General features: G+C 43.5%; 1 long non-coding RNA gene across 3 annotated transcripts; it reads left to right on the plus strand.

The window, feature by feature from the left end:
* The first annotated feature begins 5,569 nt into the window (after positions 1-5,569).
* Positions 5,570-23,146, plus strand: LOC140848684 (uncharacterized). 3 transcript variants are annotated; one of them, XR_012129786.1, is made up of 6 exons: positions 5,570-5,726; positions 6,081-6,126; positions 9,114-9,161; positions 11,275-11,347; positions 20,275-20,436; positions 22,145-23,146. It is a non-coding gene; the product is annotated as an uncharacterized lncRNA (long non-coding RNA). The 3 variants fall into 3 exon arrangements; XR_012129785.1 differs by lacking the exons at positions 20,275-20,436; positions 22,145-23,146 and adding an exon at positions 13,196-13,392; XR_012129784.1 differs by lacking the exons at positions 9,114-9,161; positions 20,275-20,436; positions 22,145-23,146 and adding an exon at positions 13,196-13,392.
* Positions 23,147-24,472: the final 1,326 nt, after the last annotated feature.

Below are 24,472 nucleotides of genomic sequence, written 5' to 3' on the forward strand. Positions count from 1 at the left end.
GCAAGCAGCCCAGGAAACTCAAAAATTGATGAGAAACTTGTTGCTTTCCCTTCCTCCCACCCAGACTTTTCCATCAGACTTAAAGTCCCAGGGACAGTTCTAGAGCAGAATTTTACTTATTGCCAATGGAGCTTCGGAAATGACACTGCAGCTGGGGGAGGCTGAGGTCCCGTCCTGGGTTTTCTCACCAGCCCTGTCACCTTGGACATTGATGCCTGAGTCTCACCCCAGAAACTGACTGGAGTGTGGCCTGGCTGGAGACTGGTTGTCAGAACCACTTCACAGCTCCCGGATGATTCTCCACAACAGCCAGGGTTGAGAACCACAGACTTAGCCACTTTGGACTTTGGGTCCCTCATCTGTCAAATGGGATGGTATGACCTACTTTTCAGTGTCATGTATGATCCAATAAAGATAGAAAATCAATGTGAAAGCTACATAATTGATCTGACACAGTACCATGTTTGGAAGGATCTTATGCCTCCAGCCTTGAGCTAGGTACATGCAGGTCCTGAAAAACAACTGTGTCCACTCTTTAATCAGCCACTTTCAATATCAGGAACCCATCTTGCCTTCATGTATATGGGTCTGTGTGGGCAGAACCAAGAGGGACCTGAGGACTGGTGTGGGAGGTAGTCATGGTCACAAGACGTACCACATCTCACCAGTCACCCAGATAACTGCTTACATTTGGTACCACATTTCCTGTTGCCTGGTAACCAAATGGCACTTATAAGTAATTAATATTGTAGTACCAATAAATGAATAAAGAAATAACTTTGCTCTCGGTGTTACAGTGGATGGGAGGTAGCAAAAGGGAACAGGTAGGTGGGGTACACAGCTGCATCCTATTTCCATTCATTTATTGGTTCATTTGCACATCTCAGCCTTCATTCATTCATCAAACATTCCCATGAGGATGACTCTTGCAGGGTACCTGGGATACAAAGGTTATTCAGCTCTAACCCTTGCCTTCAAGCTGTTGACAGCACAAGGAAGGCAGATCTACAGTTAGTAGTGTTGTTAAAAGTCCACTGACCAGGAGTCTTGTTAGTGGTTAAGGTGTTCAGAGAAGGGAATGTGGATGCAGGTGGGAAAGCTTGGAGACAGTGTCTTGATAGACCTTGGTCTAGATCACTACTAAAGCCCTAGTTTGTGTCCTTAGTTTCTTACCTGGGCAAATGTTTTAACAACTCTATTTCCAGTATTTCATTTACCAATCCATTTTCCTGAAAGCAGAGTTCTCATGGTCACTCAGACACTTTTAGTGACCCTTATTACTACCTGCTGAGTAAAGTCAGCTTCCTCAGAGGGGTACCCGCAGCTCTCCTCGGCCTGAGCCATCCCTCTGTCCAGTCTTCTCCATCTACATTCCTCCTGGTGCTCATACTTGCCCTATGTGGCACCATCCGACATTGTCCTGACTTTCCAGGTTCCTTCACACCTGAATGCCCTTGCAGATGCCTGAAATGTTCTTCTTTCTCCACTGCACCATCTCCTCATTTTCTTGCCACTCTGAACTGCTTGCGGTCCACCCAGTAGTCTTTTCCATGTCTGTGCATAGATTATTTCCTCTACTGGAATAACCTTCCTCCTATCTTTTGTCTGTCTGAAGAAGTACCTTCTAATTTTTCAAAAATTAATTCAAGTGTTGTCTACTGGTGAGCTGTCATGTTCCTCTAGCAACAATCACTTCCTCTTCTGGGCTCTGTTTATTCTTTTGAGTTTTCTCATCTCACTTTCAGCACCAGTGTATAACAAAACAAATAGAAATCAGCAATGTGTCTTTGCTACCTTGGAAGACCCAAGTATTATAAATCGTTTTTTACTTTTCCATTCAGACCCTGTTGAGGGAAAGGGAAGATGTCAGCCAATGGCTGGTAACTTGATTAGATTTATCTTTATAATTAACTCAATTAGATTTATCTTTATAATTACCTTGCTTTTCCCTGAATTTTGTGTCCAGCTCTTTCCTGGAATCAGATTTCATTTCTGGGCTAAGTCAGTAAAACAGAAAATCTCTTACACATATTTGTCTGTCTTTGCAATGTCTTATGCAATTTATGGGTTAAAAGACTCAGACCAAGGGATTAAATATACCCAAGGCCAACCTGCAGAAGTTGGGAAGAAGGGCCAAGTGTGACCTGTGGTCAAGTTCTTGGACTCTGCAAATTTAGGTCAGAAAATTGGCTTTGAGTTTTATTATTCAACCCTACTCTCAGAACACAATTTTCTGATTTTCTTTTATTTCCACTTGTTTTTATAACCAACAGTATCAAAATTTGGAGAACTCTTCTGTTTTTCTATTAACCTTGCAATCTCAAAGTACAATGGGTTGTAAAGAGCCCTGTTTTCCAGTTCTCCACAGATGGCTGTGAGCTCCCACTCTCCAGGCTTGCCTCCCCAACTAAAATAAGGAAATTCACATAGAATCTCCAAGATTTCTTCTAGCTTGAATGTTTTAATTCACTTCTTTACTGTGTGTCATTCCACAGCAGTAGTCAATGTACAATCCACTTCTTCCCTAATACACCCCTGCCAGGGGCTTTGTTGTCTCCTTCTCCTTACCTACCAGGGAGCATCACCCAGACTTGCTGACTCCCTACTGTAAACTCCAGGCTATGTAATCTAACATGTAAGGTCCTTTTGTAATTTGCCCCCAGCTAAAATTTTTAAAGTATTACTTCCCTCAATCCAAGACCCAATAAAGTGCTTTTTCTCCAAAATTCTATGTACATTCAGCCATTATGTTTTGGCATGTGCTATTGTCTACCTCTAGTGTCCTTTCTGATGTCAGCATTTGGCAAAATCCTACACATGCTGGCCCTAGTCACAGGTCCTTAGGAACCCTTATTTGGTATTTACAAAAATTCTCCATCAGATTACCTGTTCTGCTCTGATCCCTGGTTTGGATGTTTGGATTTGTTCATGTTCCTATCATTAAATTCAGGTCTTGTTCTGATACCATGTTTTGGTAACTTTTTTGGAAATTCTATGAAACCCAAGTCTGGAAGTCCTTGCTCACTCCTTCCACCAATCTTAGGATAGTAGCTTTAACCACTCCCCATACCCGTCCATGCAACTGATCTGCCTCCAGCTACTGCGAGACTTTGCTAAAGCCAGTTATTGGCTACATGGGCTCCTTTTTCCTACTGCTGGTTGAGAGGTGCTTCCCTCCTGCTTGGACTTTCTCCTGTTGCCACTTACTGCATCCACCCTGCCACCTGCCCTTTCCCGTCAGCTCTAGATAGAGATGGATCCTAGAAAGTGCACATCAGACCCCTGCTACCACACATGGCTGAGGCCAATAACCACCTCACTTAATGACATGTGGTAAGGAAGGGAATTCTCAGTTCCTTAGATTTTAGGAAAGCATGCCCTGTAAGAGCATTATTACACGAAGGGCCAGAGACTTCACATTTTAAATTCCTAATATTTCAGTATTTCTTGAGACATAAGAATATTATATCTTTGGTCAGAAACATAGCTCCTTTATAGCATACACATTCTTTAAAAATAAGCTTTGTGTTCAGATGTATATGCTGCATGTTTATTTTTGTATTACCTTGGACAAGGTACTAAATCTGAGCACCAGGATCCTTATCTGTAAAATGGTGATGGTCTTACTTTCATCATGAGACATTGTGAGGAATAAACGTGTCAGTAATATGTGAAAGGCTAGCATAGGGGCTGTGCATACTGCCCCACACATATTGGCTCCTTTACATTCCACAGCAGAACGTCCTCCTGGAACTAGAACACAAATTCCATTCTGGGAAAGGGCTTTTCAAGTTTGAGGACTGGCTGTTGGTTAGTAGGAGCCAGGCCAAAGTGGGTCCTTGAGTGTCAGTCAGAGGAGTTCATCTTTGAAACTCCGCCTTCTCATTGCCTATGGCTCTTATATCTTATTCACAGATCTGACTTAATTCATATGCATAGCCATCCAATTTCAACATGCTCTCACCAAAACTTTATGCACAGGGAGCTTGGGAGACCTTTGCCTGAACTTCTGTAGGCAGGAAAGGGTAAGGTGAAGCTCACACAGGGCTTGCTTAGAAAGGACTCAAAATGGACCAGTCTATGCTGGGAAGATTTAAGTTATTACATATGCTTTATCTTCTTTAATTTTTAATGGACTTTGGGTGTCTAGTTACTCCAGTTGCAGCTGCCCTTACTCTTACTATTAATTACTATGACTGCTGCTTATCCTGTGATTTAATAGTAAGGACAGTTGAGAAGTATCATAACACAGTGTTTAAGGTGATGGCCATTGAAGCCAGGCTGCCTGCATTCAAAGCCAAGTTCAGTTTTCTCATTATATAATTGGAATGAGGATATCAGCAGTACCTATTTCATGGTGTAGTTCTGGGAATTAAATACATGAAGATCCTAGAGAAGAACTTGGTCAGAGTAAGTACTATATAAGTTGAGGCTACTGTATTATTTTAATAGTATTATTATTGTATACAGTCATGAATTTTCTCTAACTTTAGGCCAAGAAATTTAGCCTTTAATTGATACTGAGAATACAGTAACCCTCCAAATGCCTAGCACTATTTGTTATTTATAATTTATGATGATATGCATATCCTCATAGCACACTCTGGAATTTCCTTCAGTAGACTCTGAGTTTCTCAGGAACAGGACCATGCCCAAGAGATGTAGCGGAAGTACCAAAAAGGGCTAGAGGGTTCATGCATCCCAAATTTGGGAATACTGATGTAGGAGTAGGGATGGTGGCATGTCAGTGCTGTATATAAACATCAAGATAGTGTACTTTCATGGAATATCAAATTTATTAGAGAAATGTAACAACTTTTAAGTAACTTAAAAACATCCAGAAATATTATGGACTAAGTTTGTATAATTCTTATTTAAGCCATTAGTCCTCAAAAGACAGTTGTGAAGGTCACTTTGGGCTCTACCTCTCAGGGCACCTGATCACTTTTAACTGGTCACAAGGGTCCTTTGAGGGTAATGTTTGAATAGCGCTGTCTTGCTGTACATGCCATGAAGTGATTAGAGAAGGCAGTATGGTGTGAGGAAGGCCTTGATGGGTGAGCAGGAGTTCTACAGGCCACAGTTGTGGGTCGCTGGTTTCTGAGGAGAAGAACTACAGGACCAGAGTAGCATTTTTTTATTTTTGAAGATCATAGTGGCAGCATGCAGTGGTGAATAGGAAGTGAAAGAGGCTAGAGATGGGGACCACTTTGGAGGCTTCTGTAGTCATCCATGAGGGAGACAAAGGTGTCAGCTGATGGTAGGGAACTTGTCACATGGCCGTAGGTGCAGGCTGGGGTGGGGAAGATAACATAGCTGACATGGGAACTGTGGGCCTTTGGGCCACTACTTCCTTTAACTTCTTTGGGCCTTCAGGACCTGTTTGAGCAGTCTCAAATATACCACTTCCATTTGATGATAGAGCACAGCTGTGCATACCCAACTTTATGGCATCATAAAGGTCATACTTCATAGACTGACCTTATGAAGTCATACTGCATAGTCTGCCTTTATGAAGTCAGATCTGACCTTCATAGTGAAGGTCAGACAATATCCAGTTCATTATGAGCAGATAGGTTGCATGGAAACTTGGGAGGCCCATAGCTAAGTGTTTGGCCTCTAATAAAGCCCAGTAGCAAGCCAGAGAACAGGCTATAGGGATGGAGAGAAGGAAAAGAGTGTGAGAACAATGCAGAGGGAGGAAAATACGGCATCCCAAGATATAAGTAAGCCAACATGCCACCTGTCTGAGATAGACAACACTGAAAGGGATGGGTGGAAAACGTCAGGTTGTAGAATCTTGGGGAGGTTACAAGACTTGATTTGGTTTTCCTCTCTCCTATTTAAATTATAATATGCTGGGTATGGAAAGGGTCTTAGTAATAGTAGGAGTTCAGAGAAGGGAAAATAGCTAGGTGCTGGATGTAGTGGAGAGGAGGGGATCAGAGAAGCCTTCTAAAAGGGATGGCACTTGGCTTGGTAGGACTTTGTGGGGAACTGAAGAGTATTCCAAACAGGGAAAAGGCATTGAACTTCAAGTCCTTAAAATAATGCAACTTGGCTCCTGACTTGATTCACAGGGGAAGAATTCACCCAAGGCCAACAGCCAAGTGGAAGAGCTCAAAGGTCAAGGACTGTACATTTTTTTAATAGCATTTCTTATTTGTTTGAGCTTAAATGAAGCTGAACCCTGCAGGGAAATGAGCACATTACACATCCCTAAAGCCAGGAGGCTTCATGGCCAGGAAACTATGCTGGTCAGATAGTAATACCAATGACTAATGCACCCTCGTATGTCTCATGTGGTTTGAGACCCCAGGAATCTGGGCCAGGCAGGAGACAAATGGGCAGTGGCTCCAAGTGAGGGTAATTATGCAAGAGGCAACCCAGTGTGGTGAGGAGTGTTGTTCTGGGAATTACAAAAGGGGGTTCTCATTCCAGTGAACCCAGAATAAGCCAGATTCCTTCTCTGGGATTCAGTGTCCTCATTAATGTCTTGATCTGATATCCTAGAGAGCTATGAATTACAAGTGTATGCCCCATTAGCCAAGGTTGCATCCTAATGACAGACCCTAAAATGCAGCCACATACAGGCCCAGACTTAGGATCAAATAATTTTACACATATTCCTAATCACCTCTAAAGATTCGGTTAGCTGTATCCTTCACTGAGACACTCTGACTCCCACAGATGGGGCTGGTCATTGCTGTCTTGTGTACCTACAGCATTTAGGAATACATAATTGCCATAATTGGGGCTATGCAAGAAAATGTCAAAGGGCCATCCCCTCTCTTTCCCCTATGGGCATTTTAAATGCAGTGAACTGTTTGAATTAAGCTTTTCAAATAAAAATTCTCAGCCTCTAACAGTGGGCCTGCCTGGGAGAAGGGTCAATAAATGATACACTGAATCCTCAGAGATATGAACTTGCTTCTCCTAATAAAGTTGAGAGGGCTTATCTGTTACTTGGTCTGTGAGAGTTGGGCAATCTCTTCATCTGTTGGAGAGTCAACATATGTTTATTATGAAGCTCAGACTCCTAGATATTCCAGAAAACAACCCAGTCCTTTACTTACAGGTGCAGTATTACAAAGAGAGCAGGGCACAGAGTTAGATAGTTGTGGGTTCAAACCCAAAGTCCACCACTTGCTTGCTTTCTTAAAAAATCCTCTTGCCCTCTCTGAGCCTTCATTTTTCCTCTACAAATATCCAATAATAATATTGAATCCAAAGGTTTGTCATGGAGATTAAGTGAAACAGTATACATAAAAGCAGTGCAGTCAAAGGCTTTAGAACGTATAAGTCTATATGCCAGTCTGACACCATTACACAGTTGGGCTTCTCTGAAAGTTACTTGGAAAGTCAGGGAAAGTGGAGTTTTCTCCCAAGCAGAGGGGCTGGAGGTGAATTCACTTCTTTCCTGATCAAATGATAGCAGAAGAGGGTTGCAGATGGGTGGGCATGGCCAGGCCTGCTTTGTGCCTGGCAGACACCCATCTGGGCTTATCTGTGTCCATTCTGGTGCCAAAAAGCCTCAGCCACCAAGCAAGGCTTCCTTAGGAAACTGCCGGAGCAGCCGCCTCCAGCTGTGCTCACCAAATGTGACTTGGTTCAGCTGAGACAAGCCCTGCGGGTGACCTACCTCCCAGCTACGCCCCCTCCTCCTGAGGTTCACAGGAGCTCTTCCCACCTCTCTCCATACAGTGGGATTCAGATGATAGTCTTGAACTCCTACTCAGCTCCAGGCTGTATGATGTCTGTTCTTGAAATCCTCACCAGCCTAAGCAGCATGGGGAAACTAGAGCTAGAAAATCTGTTACACAAGAGTTCTTCTAGATTCTCTGAGCTTTAAAACCTGAGTTCTTTCCTGACTACCATACCCTGGAATGGAGAAAGATTGGTACTTCATCTTCAGAGGAAAACACTGATAGCTACAACACAATAGTAGATATGGTATGAATCCCATTCATGAGGGCTCTACCATTATTACCTAAGTACCTCCCAAAGGGCCCACCTCCTAATACCATCTCACTGGGGGTTAGGATCTAACCTATGAATTTGGGGGGATGTAAACATTCCATCTGGAACACTCAAAGCACCTAATACAGTGCCTGTGCTCATGGAAGTGGTGGGGCTATCCTGCAAAGAGACGGTCTGAGCGGCTCTGTATGTAGTAGGTGAGTTGGTACGGACTAAAGAATAGTTCCAGATTTATGCCCCTTCACCAAGGCCTGGAGATCTTCCAGAAGCTGCAGAGAGTTCTGAAGGCAGAGCAAGACCTAAAAGTCATACAGAAGTCCTGACAGGAATTCTAGGCTAAAATCAGACTTTCCAAGGCATCCCACATGCCAAGCAGATGGAGGCTCTGGGCTCTAACCCATCCTCCGTGATCCAGGACCTTTCACTGAGCCCTGTATGTTCAAATGAGAAAAGCGATGTGAAAATGCTCAGAAAGAGGACGAGTGATCTAGGAACATGAGGCTTTTTGTAAACAGAGAAAGCCTTAAAGCCTTTAACATGCACACGTATCCAGAACGTACCAAACAAGCAGTGTCTGCGGATGCAGGCCATGGGGAGGCGTCTCAGGCAATGAAGTCTTTGGTGAATCCCATGCAAGTCACCATGTACAGCTTCATGCTCATGGTTGGCCATGCACAAATGTGATCTAATTTAGGTGATGCCAAAGCACTTGTTGATTGTTTTTCTAGATTGTAGACTTTTGATTGTTTTATTCTTTGAGTTTCAGTCAAGGTTCTGAAGTTGACCATTAGCATTTGATCTGACAATCACCTCCCAGTTTTCAATTCACATTGCAAGTTGTCTCAGCCAAAGGGGTCTCCCTGGTATTTCTCATACCCCAGACCCTCATTTTCTGTTCTTAAAATTATCATGATTCTTTGCTAATAGAACTTGGGGGGACCTAGAAACTACCAAGCATTTTATGGATGTAGTAACTGGAACTTAGAGGAAAAGGAAATGACTTTTGCTATTATAATAATCATAATCCTAATAAGGAAAAATTACAATTGTGATTAATATCTCTACATATGTGTATGAAGCTTTAAAGTTTATAAACCATTTTTTAATTAACTGATCTTGCTTGAACACCATAGCAACATCACCAGGCAAACAGGACAGAGAATATTCATCTCATGTTTCAGGTGAGAAATAGACTCAGATGAAGTAAATTGCTCAAAGGCACACAGTTAAGAGAAGAAAAGGTAATTCTTGTCCTTACACCCAAGTCCTGGTCTCATCACAAATTACTGTGTACTCTTGATACTATGTCTCTGCACATAGCTACTTATGAGCCAGGATAATCTTCTCACTTTGTTTAATGCTTTGAAGGGTATAATGAGGCCAGGTTGGAAGAGTCAGACAGATTTAGTGTCAAGGTCTGTTTGTACTTAACTTGCCTGGATCAAAATCTCTCCATCTGAAAAACAGATTTTTCTACACGTACTGATCATCTATTAATACGTATTATAAAACAGTACTTATTAAAATGGATTATTCTTTGTGAACTCAACTGACCACAATTGAAGTTATTACCTGATTGCTTCTCTGGAGACTTAAGTTATCATTCTAGCCTAGATCTCTTCCTATGCCAAATAAGGACCCACCCTCCCTTGATGGGTGACTTCCTAGTCATGGGCAAGGAAAAGTAAAGCTTGAGTTATGAAGAGTTACTGCAGCTGGAGACATCCTTCATGATTAAAGGATAAACAAATATTTTAAGCCAAATAGAATGTTTTTTACAATGATAAAAACAAACTTCTGCTGTCACATACAAAGTTTAGAAGCTGTTTACCCACTCCAAGGTCAAACAGTGGCCAAGACTTCATTATTCTTTCATTTCCAGCATTCACTCAATCTCAATAAGACCCAACATGCCTTGTGGTCACCAAAAAAGCTGATTCCAAACCAGGCTGCATCACCAGTGTGCAGCTTCCAGCAGCATATCTCCCACAGTCCCTAACTTCTGTCTGCTGCAGGTCCCTTCAGCCGCACTGAAGAGTACATTCAGCATCTCGTGCTCCCCAAGCTTCCACAGCCAGCTCCTGTGTCTCAGTCTCAGAGAATGGCATCAGCTTCTCCTTTGTCAATCAAAATAGAAATCTGACAGTTATCTTTGGATGGCAGAAACCATGTTCCTTTGAATGCCTTCCAAATCCAGTTCCTGTTTTTAAATTCTAATCCTGTTATCCTCATTTGCCACTGTTAAGAGACTTTCCCACCCTGTCTTCAAAAGGTCCTTATCATTGGATAGTAATGGTGAGACATATATCTTCATATGCTATGCTAAGGAGTTAGGTACTTGTTTGGCAACTAATGGGGGGCCAAGTGATGGTGTCAGATTTGCATTTAGAATAATCATTCTTCCTGCAGGTATAGCTGGTGAATTAAAAGGTATTAAGAGGATAGAGGCCAGGCTAAAAAGACAATCACAATAATCTAGCTGCAAGGCGACCAGAAACTGAAGAGGAGCGTTGGCAGAGGGGATGACAGAGAAGGGAGGACGGTTTGAGAAGCAGCAATGTGGTAGAACTAAAAGGACTGACTTTTGATAGCCTCTGGGGAGTGAGGAGAACAGAACCTAGGATGATGATGAGGTTTCTGGTTTTGGAATAGATGGAAACATTTACACTGGAAAAGGGAAAAGCAGTGAGATGAGATCTTTCTTCAAATACTTCGAAAGCTGTCAGGAAAAAAACAAAACAACATTGATTCAAGTTCTGAATGTCTTCTTAAGGCAAAATGAAAAAGGCTGAGGTTGGAAGAGGTATATTTGGGTATTGTAGAAATAGAGCTTTCTAAAAGCTGCCCCCTAAGGGGCTCTAGTGGGCAGTTCATTGGTTCAGACAGGTCCAGTCCCTGATTTGTAATATAAGGTCAATCACTGATGAACATGAAGAATCCCTCAAACATGGTGATTCTGGGATCTCTGAGTGCCAGAGAATCAGCCTTGTAAACAGGCACATCTATGCCATCAAGACAGTACTTGACTGGCAGTTTGGTGGCCAGTGTCCAGATCTCAGTTCTGTGTCTGCCTAACTTTCAGGGAGGCATTAAATCGTTTTCCTCCTGGGCTCTAAATTCCATTTACATCAAAGATGAGGATCTGGAGTAATTAATAATAATAATAATAATAAAAAACACTCAATCAATAGTAGCCACTCTTATTGCCACCAAGCATCATGCTCTGTATTTCAACTGTATTATGTCTTTTGCTCCTCACAACAGCACTGTAATATTAATTTCTCTACTTTACAGATGAGGAGCCTGGGGTTCACAGAGATGGTCTCTGGAAGCAGTGTCTCCCTGCTTCATCTTTCCAGGCCTACAGGTAGGAGAGCCTTTCTGCCATGACTGATGGCAGAAAGCTGCCATAGCCTCCTCTGGCCACTCTTTTCTCTCTTCCCTACGCAGAGCCCACTCCCAGAGACAAGTTTCACCATCTCATCCATTTTTAGTCAGCAGAATTCTGGACCCTATGTTCCACATGTTCTGGATCATTATCCAGGCATCCTTGTGATTTCTAAGTACATTTTTGAGAAGGACAAGGGGACCCAAACCCCAAGAGCAACAGTTCCTTGTGTGTTTCTGAAATAGCTCCTGGGGTGGCTGATAGCCTCCTTCTATTTAACTAGGGAGAAGCACTCCTCCCAAGGCATGAACCCTTCCCCAGGTGTGGTGGGCAGGCTCATCTATAGGAAAGGTTTGAGCAAACAATATGCTACTATAGTTTCCAAGTGTCCCATTCGAGGAAAACAGAAAAGAAAGTAACACAATAAATTCACCCAGCATGATTTGCTTAAATAAAGGGTAGGCAGTTTGAATTGGGGCCATGGATATTGGAAGGGGAGTCTCAATTTCACCCAACTATAACTTTTTTCCAGGTTAACTATGAGTTTCTGTATTTTTAAGTTATAAGATTCTGAGTTTCCCAGATTTTGAGTTTCTCAATATAGTTCTTATAAATACTATCTATAAAACTGGTAAGGTCTCTCAGGCCTTGTCAGTTTATGCACATGGATTGTGAGCCCTTACAAATAATCCCACAGTTTTCTACTTTCCCACAACTGCTGTGCAGGCTTCTGAGCCCAACCCAAATGGCTTGCCACTGGGCCGGCTCTTCTGTCCTCCCACATGCCCGCTCAGATGGGGCCTCTCCCGTGGCTTTGTTCTCAACAGGCTCTGATAATATTGCTGTTTCCCCTTCTTTCAGATCTAGGGGTGGAAAAAACTTCTTACAGTTGCTGGTTCCCAGTGCCTCCTTATCTTTTGTTGATTCCCTTCACCCTTTTGTGTCCCTGTGAAAAGTCTTTTTTCATTAAATTCATATTCAGTTGAACCCTGCTGAACCTGCCCAAGGCCAACAAAATATACCCAGGTATTTCTTGGAGTCCCAGGAGGATCTTGGATAATACATGCAAACATTCTGCTGTGCCATTTAACAGTGATGGGGTGCCTGCTCTGAGTCAAGTACGGGGCTTCCTCTCCTGTTCTAACTGTCCTCGCTGAGGCACATGGCTTGGAAACCACTGGAGGACCTCACTGTTGGGTGCCACTGGCCATACCATGGGGCTGCCTGTCTCTGGGTGTTCTCAAGGCTGCAGGCTCTTGCTGTGCCACCACAGAGTCACATTTCCTAGTCTTTCTGAGTCACTGTTCTGATGCCTTTTTAGTTCTGCTCAGAATTGAAGAGAATATCTCTCTTTTCTACTGTGACCTTGTCACTGAACACAGCTGTCCTCACTTCTTACAGAATACCTTCCTTTCCCAGGAAAATATCACCCTTTTGCTGACCCCCTGGAGACTTCCCCCATGGTCTCAGACACAGGTTTGTGCAAATGAACCAGGAGAGCTGTAAGAGTTTTAGGATGAAAAGGATTCTATGACTAAGTAAGTCTGGGAGCACTGGTTTAAAAAAAAGGTAAAAGAGAGTTTTTTCCTACTCAGAAGCTGTCAGTGGATCTTGAATCTCCAAAAGGAACCTATAGGATACAGCGTCTGTTCGTGTATTAGGCTGTAGAGTATTTCCACTAAGGAGCATTTATTTCATGGACTATACTTTTGGGAGCTGTTGGTCTATTGCATTACCACTTTTCAGTAAGAATAGTTGTATTACTGAGTATTTCCATTTATTTATGACAATAATGAAGCTTTTCATGCTTTTAAAATTTGTTCTTAGGTATGAAAATGCCAACAAGAAGCTACTTTGAGGAGAGGTGACGTAGAGTTATAGAAAATAAGTGGAACTTTGGGTCTGATCAGACTTGAGTCTGAATTCTGATTCAGTCACTGAGTGGCATTTGGAAAATCACTTGACCTTTCTGAGCCTTGGCTTCCATCAGTAAAATGAAACCAGTCTATTAAATGTGATAACATAGTAAGATCATAATAGTAAGTGTGTACCCCTTTGTCTGGAATATACAAGGTGTTCAACAAGGGTGATTGCCCCTTCCTTAGAAACAATCGCTCTCTTACCTGGGCCAGAAATTGATCACCTCTTATCAGAAACCTCCTTGACTATTTCTCTTCAAATTGCTTTCTATTCTGAACTCCTCCAGCATCTAAAGGATGGATAGATGGGATCTGGGAATAGGTTTTAGTGAACTAGAGGAAGTTAAATCAAGAGAGAAATTAACTGTCTTTGCAATTCTGACTAGTTAACAATGGCAGCAGCTGGAATAGCTTTGAATTCTTGGAACTGGATCTTGGCAATACACTTTGAGGCAAAATCCAGAAGGATTTCTTCATTTCTCATTCCAAATCTAGAAAAAAGTATTTTTCTCTTCCAGTTTCTATTTCTTTTTAATGTTGTTGCATAGTCCTTATTAAAACATAATTCACAAAAATTCCCCCACCCAAACACCTCAGATATTTTCATTTTTGCTGGTGACTTGATTTTTACACAATAGTGTAAAATGTGTTTGTATGCAATCAGAGATTACTAGACATAGTATTAAATATCCCAGGTTGATGTCTTGTCTTCAGTATTATTTCTAATGATTACATAATATTCAATCAAAGATTAGTATGAGGATTAAATTGAGGTAATCTTTGAAAAATAAGTCTGGTCTGGTAACTGGTTATATAATCATGTCCCTACTGTTAGAGATATATGCATATACAATTCCTTCACAATATTTTTTCTGCCATGGTAAGCCTCATGCATGCACATGAGGATAATATTTTGAGAAATTATTTTTTTCTTGGTGTCCATAAACCCCCATCCAAACATGGATACACTGTTCACACTCCAGCCTAGAGGAGGCTTGGGGTTCAGCTAAAAGCACAGCCTTCTACAAAACTCTTTTTAACTTTTGTTTTCAAAGGCTTGAGTTGGGCATGTAGATGGTGGTGAAATGAAAGGAGAGGGCAGCCAGGGACCCTGGGGAGAGGTACAGGGTCTTATAAAATAGAGTAAGAAAGAGCATGATTCCCTCTCTTCCCACTGCCACTCCCTGCAGAAAATAGGTAGGTGGGGGGCACTATCTCCCAAACAACCAGGGCTGAGGGGTCATGCGGGGAGAGAAAACTATGCAACTAAGGACATTCATAAAGCTGGAATCCAAAGTCTTCATTCTGGCAGATGAGCAGGAAAGGCAGTGAGACCCTAAGAAGGGGTTGTTCATGATGTGGGATTGTGGGAAAGAGTTCTTAGCTTTATCAGTGATCCCTTTGCCTTACATAAGACACAGAAACAACAGAGAGGCTGTGTCCCGAGGCACCCTGATGGTGGGGTGACAGGGCCAACCTTTTCCTAATCCCTTGAACCTTCAGTGTTGTGTATGGTCCTGGAATCCTAACACAACCCTGTATTCAGCAAAACCTCAATAGCTGATATTATACTTCCAGGATCATCAAACTGGGTTATAGAGTTAGAAATTGAGTTGTTATAGAAAATTAGGATACTTCTTTTACCCTGAATATGTGAGCTAATTCATACCTATTTTTTTTAAGAAAAATTTCCTGAAGAATTTCTGGGTCAAGATATAAAAACATTTTTATATCTCTTGTTTCATGGTTTCAGGTAATTTTCTGAAAGAATTACCTTAATTTACCCTGATGCCAAGAATGATCCAAGGAACTACTTTTATCACATATTCACTAACTTTACATGCTAGTATTTATAAAGAAATTATTGTTAATTTAATAGTGAAGGTTATTCGAGTCAATGAGCCATTCTTAAGTTACTAGAGAATTTGAACATTATTCCACATATGTGTGAATTGAATTTCTTCTCACTATTTTTTGTTAGCATCTAACAACTAGCTTTGAAAAAATTATTTTAAACTTTACTGGCTTGCTTTACCTTACGGATAGAGCCTCTCACAGAATTTTCTGCCTCTTAAGCCTCCTTCCCAGGCCCCAACCTCACACCACTGAAAAATATGTCTTTCATCAAGTGAGTTTGGATCTGACCAAGTTCTCCTTTTCAGCTGAGATGGACAGGTTCTAATTAGGCAGCATCATAATTACAAGGAAATTACTCAGAAAATACAGAGGCAACGTGATAGGGAGTAAGGCACCCCACCACATTATACAGATAGTCGCAGACACTTGGGGGTTAAGAGGTGGTATCCTTGGCTGTGCATTTCCCAGAGGAAGTAACCCAGATGAGAATACACCTTGTGTAGAGACACACAGAAAAAGCCCTGTGTAAGCAAACCCACATTTTATTTATAAATATGAGCTGAGAAAAATTACAGTCCCATGAAATGTCCCTCAAGAGCACTTTGTCCCATTCAACCCAGGCAAATCCGAGGGGCCCCAGTGGTGAGATTGAGAAGAGTACTGGTGGAGGACTGGCCTGCTTCTCTCCATCTACTCCTTTCCATGTATAGATTCACTTATCCTTTGAGTAGCTTGACTCACCTGTTACCTTCTGCAGGTAGCTTCCCCTGAGCATCAGAGGAAATAGGTGATCCTGATCTGGGTTTTGATAAACACGTTTTGTCCTAAAAATCTTAACACCTCTCTCCCCTGTGACTTCACTCCCTCTCAAGTGCACCACTTCTATCAGTAATTTGCCCCAGTCCCTTCCAACTCATATGAAGATTCTCTGGAGCCCACAGTCCCCTCCCCGGTCTGCTGTCCTTCTCTTCTTCCGTTCCCTGATGAATTTCTTGGAAGAAATGGTCAGTGTTCTGCCTCCATTTCATTTCTCATTCGATCTTCCACCCGTTCCAATGTGGTGCTGCCTCTAATTCCACCATAATGGCTCTTACTAGAGTTACCTTCATGTTCCTGGTTCCAGGCAACCACTCTGTGTTCTCATCATACTGGACTTAGCAGCAGCACGTTTTGCTGTTGACTGCTGGCCCTCTGCTTGATTTACTCATATCTTAGCTCAGCAAACCACAGTCACTTGATTTTCTCACCACCTTTCTGGCGGCTCTCTTGAGTTGTCTTTGCTGGATACTCAGCTTTGTCCTAGTCTTTGAAGCTGGCACTCCTCCCCTTTGCTCATCACCCCTACTTTCAGGGCTCCGATCCATCTATAGACCAGTATCTGCCATATTTGCTTCACAGTTCTACTCATTGCTTTTGAGTTTTATTTTAGCCTTGTATATCCAAACTCTAATACTGCCTCTCTCAAAAGTACTTTGAAGTTAGTACGTCCCCAAGTGAATTTCATCACACACTCCCCCACCGGCTCCTCTCCCGTGGCCTTCACTTTAGAATGTTCTCCATAGAGTTATGGGTTATTTTATTTTTTTCTTTTTAGTTTATGTTTGTTTGCTCATGGATTTGTTGACTGATTTATTGACTAATTAGTCTAAGTTATATTTTTTCAACAATCAAGGAGAAAGCTTTATACTTCATTATCAGTCTAGAAAAACTTCCTGTTTGATCAAAATGGCTTCCTCAAATCTTCTTTCAAATGTGACTCATGAGTATTGTCAGTGATATATGAGTTCTTTGCAAATCCTGAATCTTTTTAAAAAAGTTTTGTATCTCTTATTTTAAACTATTAACTTCTGAGCCATAAGTTTACAGTGCTTCTTCAGCACCGATGGAACTAGATTTAATGCAAATAAAGCAGAGTTCACTTAAAAAAAGATCTGTTTCTTTGAAATGCTTCCAACTATGTGAAAACAATCACAAAAGGTCTGTTCTAGCCCCTTTGTGGCTATTGGATAAAGCTACAGTGGAAGAAGCTACTCAGCTGGGACATATCCTAATCATGTTTCTAGCCAAACTCTTTGTGAAAAGACACCAGCCGGGAAGATCCTGAGTACTAATGACAATCCCTTACATTTGTATAGGCAAACACATGCATATGGGATTGCTTCACAATTTGCAAAGCATTTTATAATCATTACCTTGAGTGTTACAGCTGCCCTGCCTGGTAAGCAGGGAGCACCTTATATTTTACAGATGGGGAAACTGAGGTACAGAGAGAGGTAAGGTTGTTCAGTTCATGAAGTCATGTGTCTTGTAAGCCTCATTGCGGGACATTGAATTTAGGTCTCTGTATTCTGAGCCTGGGATTACACCCCCACCCCATCCCCACCCTGCCCCTGATTTCCTCAGAGCACAGGATTCCCAACAAGTATGCTGCATCGTCTCTTCCAGGGGAGAGGACTGAGTTTTAGCAGAAGAGAAAATGTATGGAAGAGAGAATTTAGGGTGTTATTAGGGAGAAGCATAAAATTAGGTTAGACTGAGGATTAGAGTTCAAGGAAGAGAATAACAGGAGATGAGACTGGGAAAGCTGACTGTAGTCACAGAAAGAGTGATTCAAATGTTAGTTTCCCAGAGCATCCCCCACCCCCTGGAGTGGCATCATGGGATCAGTTCTCTTTGCCCTGCAGGAGGCATATTCGAAAGTGGCTTTCCAGCACAGCCCATCTGGACTCCCTCGCTTAAGATGCTGCCTTTGTAGTCCCTGAAAGTGAGGACAAATTTTGAAATGGCGCCAAGTCCAGTCAGGAAACTGGGGAGATAACTTGTGGTCACCTGTGCTCATACTGAGTGCATCAACTCCCCACCATCTCATTCCCTGACCATCTGCCCACACCCAACTTTGCCCTTCATTCATAATTTCTAAAATCTATTTGTGTTTGGGAACATCTACTCGGCTATATTTCAAGCTCCCTTGTGGTCAGGGACTTCCCTCATTGGCACTTAAGACAGAGCCTTGCACATAATAGCTGTTCAATGTTAGGTGAATAGACAGGTAGGTTAAAAGGAACCTGGGATTCAGAGAGGGTCCGCGATTAGGCAATGGAGGAGAAAGAGGCAAATGGAGGAGGCAGGGGGAAGGAAGAATCAGTTTTGTAGTTTTGTAGATATGTAGATACATATCAACTCCAAATGGGACATTAAAGCTGTGTTAATTGGGCAAGTCCCTTTATTATTCTGATCTTCATTGTCTTTAGATGTGAATTGGAGACACCAATACTTTATAATATTCTAATGAAGATCACATTTACTTCCATGAGATTAATACACAGATGCTTAAATATATCTGTCAATAAATGTTTTCACATTTTCATATGCCATTTTCTTCTTTCTGTACTGAGTTTGGAGCAGCTCATACACTCAGGTGTGCAAAACAATATGTCTTTGACTTTTTTTTCCTTAGGAATTTGATTCCATTTGACCCCCTATTCAACTGAGCTGGTAAAAAACAACTGTTAATCATTACTGGGGCTTTCCTCCTCAATGAGTGTTATAGAATGATTCTAAATTTTTATGAAAGTCAAGGCCAAGGGGTGTCCTCTCTGTCCTTTGGTCATTTCACTAGATAGTCTCATGACTGGCTATTTTTTTAATGAAAGTCTAAGCTGAAATATGTTCTCAGAGAAGGCTTTGGGGCTACTTAATATAATCACTTCCTCTATCACACCATTTTGGTTTATTTTATCCATAGAAAAACATTAATATCTTACATGTTAAGGCTTGGTTTTTCCAACCCCGCACTGCCAGTAGAATGTAAGTTCCATGAGAGTACTATTTCCTGTTCTTAGAACACAACCCATTTTCGTTGTATCCATTTCCATGAGCTCTGCCATTGAGTAGCACAAAGACTTGTTGATAAAGGGACCTAATGACTTTGTCTTCAGAATCTCTCCTTTTCTTCTGGCCCTCTCTCCTCTCCCATAGAGATAACTATGTTCTCATCAAGAGATTTTGGCCCTGTCTTGCCAATGGGTTTCAGCCCCGGGCAAGTTCGCTATGGATTCAATGTGACCAAAGAAAATTAATAGCAGAATGCTCTTTGGGGTGAAAGGGTTATACCCAACTTTATTTCCAGGTGGCAGCTCAGTCACTAGAATCCCATTCACTCAGAGCAAGTCTGTATGCAGCAAGCCAGTCTCTGCCTCTGGGCCCCTCTGTCCTCACAGCTGTCCTCTGGGACTCTCTGCACAGTTGTCCCACACAGCCATCCTCTGGACCTCTGTCCTCGGCGCTGCCACCACTCCAGCCTCTGCTCTGCTCTCCTGCAGCCTTGCAGCCCTGCCACCATGTCATGCCGAGAGCACTGGGTGGAGCCCTTTTTATAGAGTCAACAGCCGTGTGTATTGCCCACAGGTGTGCAGTGAGCTAGTCAACCATGGCCAGGTGAGAATCCTGGTCACAGTAACTCTCATTTTATCCACAGGCCCTCAGAAAATATAGGAAGAGACATGGGCTTCTGGCTGCTTCTGTTTATAGCTCCTTCCAAGAGATCTGAAGCAAGGAATTATAAAGTTGGCCTTTGTATTTGGAGGGGAGGGGCTAAGTTTGAGAAGAACAGGAAGGACAAAACACTTATTCCAAAATTTCCAAGTTCCCTTGATATTGCAGATGCTACTGGTGCCCAGCCCAAACATACTGTAGGTATGTTTCCACTGTTTCTAAGATTTCTTCAGAAGGACTAAGTTCCAGTTGTGCGCAATATTAACTGATTCAATAATACCACATGTGGGGGCCCGGCCTACGGCCAAGGCTGAGCCCCACTCTAGGTGGACAACGTCCTAAAGATGGCGCCTGCTTCCTGCTCACCACCCTTTCCCCTCTTCCCTGTTGGGGATTGGCCCAGCAGACTTCCGTGCCCGTGCACAGCTCGTGCTGCCCACTTAGAGTGGCGCATGACACCTATCCGCTTAAAGGTCACGCATGATACTGTCCCAGATTGGTTGGGTGACTGAATATAAGGGAGCCCGCCGGGAGGGAGAGGAGCTTCCCGACAACTGCTGTAACCACCGTGAGAGATTAGACAATAAAGCCTAGAGAAGAATCAAGACCTTGGGCGTGTTGCTTTGGTCCCTGAAGGGTCACGACAAGTGGTGCCGAAACCCGGGAATTGCTAAACCTCGTCGCGACCTGATCCGCTGACCCTGGCACCTGCCAATGAAGTAGAGCTTGTAACTCTTCAGGAACATCGCTGGACGCCGTTCGGTCGGCTGGCCAGACTGGGAGAGGGAACCGAGGAGGGTGAGTGGATCGGCGAGTAAACTGAAAGTATACGTGGCAGGGCAGATGGCAGGCAGTTGCGGTGGGTGTTTATGTGTAGTGTGTGTGTCCTGTTAGTGTTTGTGACATTGTTTATTATAATATATGGAATGAGGAGGCGCCAGTGAAGGTTCGCAGAGCAGCGACGAAATCAAAAGGTTCGCAGAGTGGCGACGAAATCAAAAGGTTCGCAGAGTGGCGACGAAATCAAAAGGTTCGCGGAATTAGCGACGTAGTCCATCTAAATCATAACTAGGATACTTGCCCCTTTAGAGAGAGGAGGTCCAAGGAACCTCTGAAAGCGCTCCTTAGAGTTAATGGAACCCCTTTGAAAATGAAGACTGCCAGGGCATTCCTGAACACTATAGAGAATCATGCCCCATGGTTCTTAGATGAAGGAAAAATCACCAGCCCTTTATGGGACAGGCTGGGGGATGACCTACACTGGGCAGACAAGAGGGAGCCCCTTCCACCAGGGACAATCCCTATTTGGGGTCTGGTAAAAAATTGCCTGAAGGGACAGAAGCCAAGCTGCCGAGAGGCCATCCAAGAGGGGGAGGAAATATTAGAGGGAGTACGAGAAGAGCATGCCTTCGCAAAGGCATCGGAAGGGGGATCTGAACAGGGACTGCCATCTGATGAGGATGAAGACGGGGAACTTTCGGGGGACGAGCTAGAGAATAGGTTTAATAGCAGAGTTAAACTAACCACAGAGACTCTTTACCGTGAGCAGTCTAATGCCATAATGAAAAAACAGGGGTACGCGGGCACTAGACTAGGGAAGGATCTCCAAGGGAAAGAACAACCAATCCTTTTAGCAGGGAGACCGCCCAAAGGGCCCGGAGGACCAGGATTGGGTTTTTCTTCGGGGCCACTGAGGGAAAACAGCCTATAGAAATAACATGGCAGTCAAAAAGGCCCGTGTGGGTACCTCAGTGGCCCCTCACCAAAGAAAAGAAGGAAGCAGCCCACACTTTAGTACAAGAACAGATAGCAGCTGGTCACCTCCAGCCCTCTACCTCGCCATGGAACACACCTATTTTTGTAATTAGGAAAAAGTCTGGCAAGTGGAGATTACTCCATAATCTCAGGGCAGTGAACAGACAGATGGAGCTTGTGGGACCTGTACAATTAGGCCTTCCTCTCCCTGCAGCCCTGCCCAGAGGATGGAATTCAATAGTGATAGATATCAAAGACTGTTTCTTCTCCATCCCACTTCACCCCAGAGACTGTCAAAGGCTTATTGCCACAGGGCATGGCTAATAGCCCCACCATGTGTATGTAAAGAAGGCCTTACAAACTGTCAGGAAACAGTTTCCCCTGATAATCATCTATCATTATATGGGTGACATCCTTTTGTGTCATGAGAGCAGCAGGGAGCTAGAGACAACCCTCAGGGTCAGGGTATGGTGGAACGCACCCACCTCACCCTCAAGAATGCCTTATACAAACAAAAGGGGGAATAGGAGAAGACTTTAGATCCCCCAGAGACAAATTAAACATCATATTATTCATTTTAAACTTTTTAACACTGGACAAAAATGGCCGCAGTGCAGCAGAGTGGCACGGCCAACAATCCAATCCAAAACACATGCCTAAAGTTTTGTGGAAGGATGTGTTGGAAGGAACATGGAAAGGCCTGGACCCAGTGATAATCTGGACCTGAGGCTCGGTTTGTGTTTTTCCACAGGACCAGCAGAACCCTGTTTGGGTGCCTGAACGTCTGATATGCAGAGTGGAAAACCCCGGAGCAGAGGTACAAGACAGCAGGCGACGGCGGAGCCGAGCTGCAGCTGCAGCCACCACCGCGCTATCACCATTTCTACGGCAGAGACGCTGAATGGTCTGTCCCAGGCCACTGCCTCGGCAATGACAGTGCAGAACGTCAACCAACGCATGAACCTTCTTCAAGAACAATTGGACCTCTTGGGGGAGGTTTTGTCTGTGGGCTGCATCCATTCTTACACGGGGGTGTATTACTGGTATTCCTTTTCATAATTATTCTAAAGCTGCCAACTTGTCCAGACAGTTAGGCAAGATGTTAAACGCCACCAAAGCCTGGTCAGGTGTAGGTGTCATAGGAATATTGCTAATTGTGGGCCTCTCCGGCTTGGGAGGAAAGTCTGTTACAAAAACAGCAACGGGGAGAATGGAAGGTCCTGTTGCAGGCCATGGCAGCACTAGAGGAAGGCATCTCCCCTAGAGTATGGCTTAATATGCTGGATCAGTAGTCAAGGACGGGTAAGATCGGGAGCTGCGCATATCAACCTAAGACAGGGCACAGACCTAAGCTGTCTGTTGCCTGAGGACGGGTAAGAATGCCGCAGACTCCGGACGACCTAAGACAGGCATGATCCTGACAGCCCTTTGGTTAAAACAATAAAGGGGGAGATGTGGGGGCCCGGCCTACGGCCAAGGCTGAGCCCCACTCTAGCTGGACAACGCCCTAAAGATGGCGCCTGCTTCCTGCTCACCACCCTTTCCCCTCTTCCCTGTTGGGGATTGGCCCAGCAGACTTCCGTACCCGTGCACAGATCGTGCTGCCCGCTTAGAGTGGCGCGTGACACCTATCCGCTTAAAGGTCACGCATGATACTGTCCCAGATTGGTTGGGTGACTGAATATAAGGGAGCCCGCTGGGAGGGAGAGGAGCTTCCTGACAACTGCTGTAACCACCGTGAGAGATTAGACAATAAAGCCTAGAGAAGAATCAAGACCTTGGGCGTGTTGCTTCGGTCCCTGAAGGGTCGCGACACCACACACATTTCCCCTCTTTTTCCCACTTCTCTACAAGTATTTCCCGACATTTTCTGAAATAAATTACTTGTACTCAGATCCTTGTTGTGGGTTCTGCTGCTGGGGAGACTTGAAGACAAGTGACTTTCAAAATGCAGAGCTGGGCTGGCACTAGCATTGTTGATATCCCCACTCTGGCATAATAAAATGTTAAAATGGAAAAGGTCCTCTGATGAGCTTTCAACAGCTGGGTATAAAACCAGGGCTTACAAAGTGGGCTGTCTAAGCAGGTTTTGTGGCTCCAGCCTGTTCAAAGTCAATTGTTTCTGTACCCTTGAGTTGGACTGAGAAGACAGTTTTCATAATGCTGTGGCATTTTTCCTGCTCTGCACCCCCAGGTGGATATTTTGCCATTCAAAGGCTGGTGAGGAGAGCTAGAAAGAGTCCATCTAAGAGACATGTATGTGTTCCTGGATCGTGTGCCTGACCTCTATCTGAGAAGTCTTAGGGACAAGAGGATTTGCTATTTTCTTAGCAGTGGAGCAAAGAAAAGGGGCTAGTTTGGAGTAAGCTGCACTTCCCTGTTGTCATAAACCCAATCTTTTTGAGTGGCCAGATGGAAGATTGTTTTAAGAGAGACCTCACCCAAGAGGACTTCATGCTGGGGTTAGAGGAGTGTGTTGTAAGATACCAGCTGTCGTGTCAGGAGAACACTGTAACAGCTCTAAGGAGAAATTCACATAGCTATGAACTGAGACCTTAAACCAGCAGCCATTTGAATTAAGCCTCTATGGAAACATTCAGCCCTAGTGAGATCTTCAGATGATTTATTCCCTGGCCAACAGCTTGATTCCTTAGAGACTCAGGCAGAACCACCCAGCTAAGCTGGTCCTGATTCCTAAACACAGGAGCCATGTGAGATAATGTTTATTGTTTAAAGCTGCTAAGTTTTAGGGTATTTGATGAATACCTATGTGGTAATAGATAACTGATACTTCTCAAGAGAGTTGTTGTCAAATGTTTCCCAGTGGTAATTACTGAAGGGTCCACAGGAGCAGCCCATTTGAGAAAAAAGTCAGCTTTGAACATTTCCTAATCCCAAGGGCACCCACAGAAGACCAGGGCAGTGCCAGTCTAGGAAGAATATTTCCTCTTGTTCCTTCCTTTTGTAACTCTGCCCACACCTCCCTATACCTGTGGCTAGCAAGCTAAGGAGAAAAAGGTAAGTAGATCATACATAGAAAAGATGCTAAGCCCTCAAATCTGCAAAATGAAAGACATTT

This window comes from Manis javanica, chromosome 4, assembly GCF_040802235.1.
Source record: "Manis javanica isolate MJ-LG chromosome 4, MJ_LKY, whole genome shotgun sequence".
In the NCBI taxonomy this organism is placed as follows: Eukaryota; Metazoa; Chordata; class Mammalia; order Pholidota; family Manidae; genus Manis; species Manis javanica.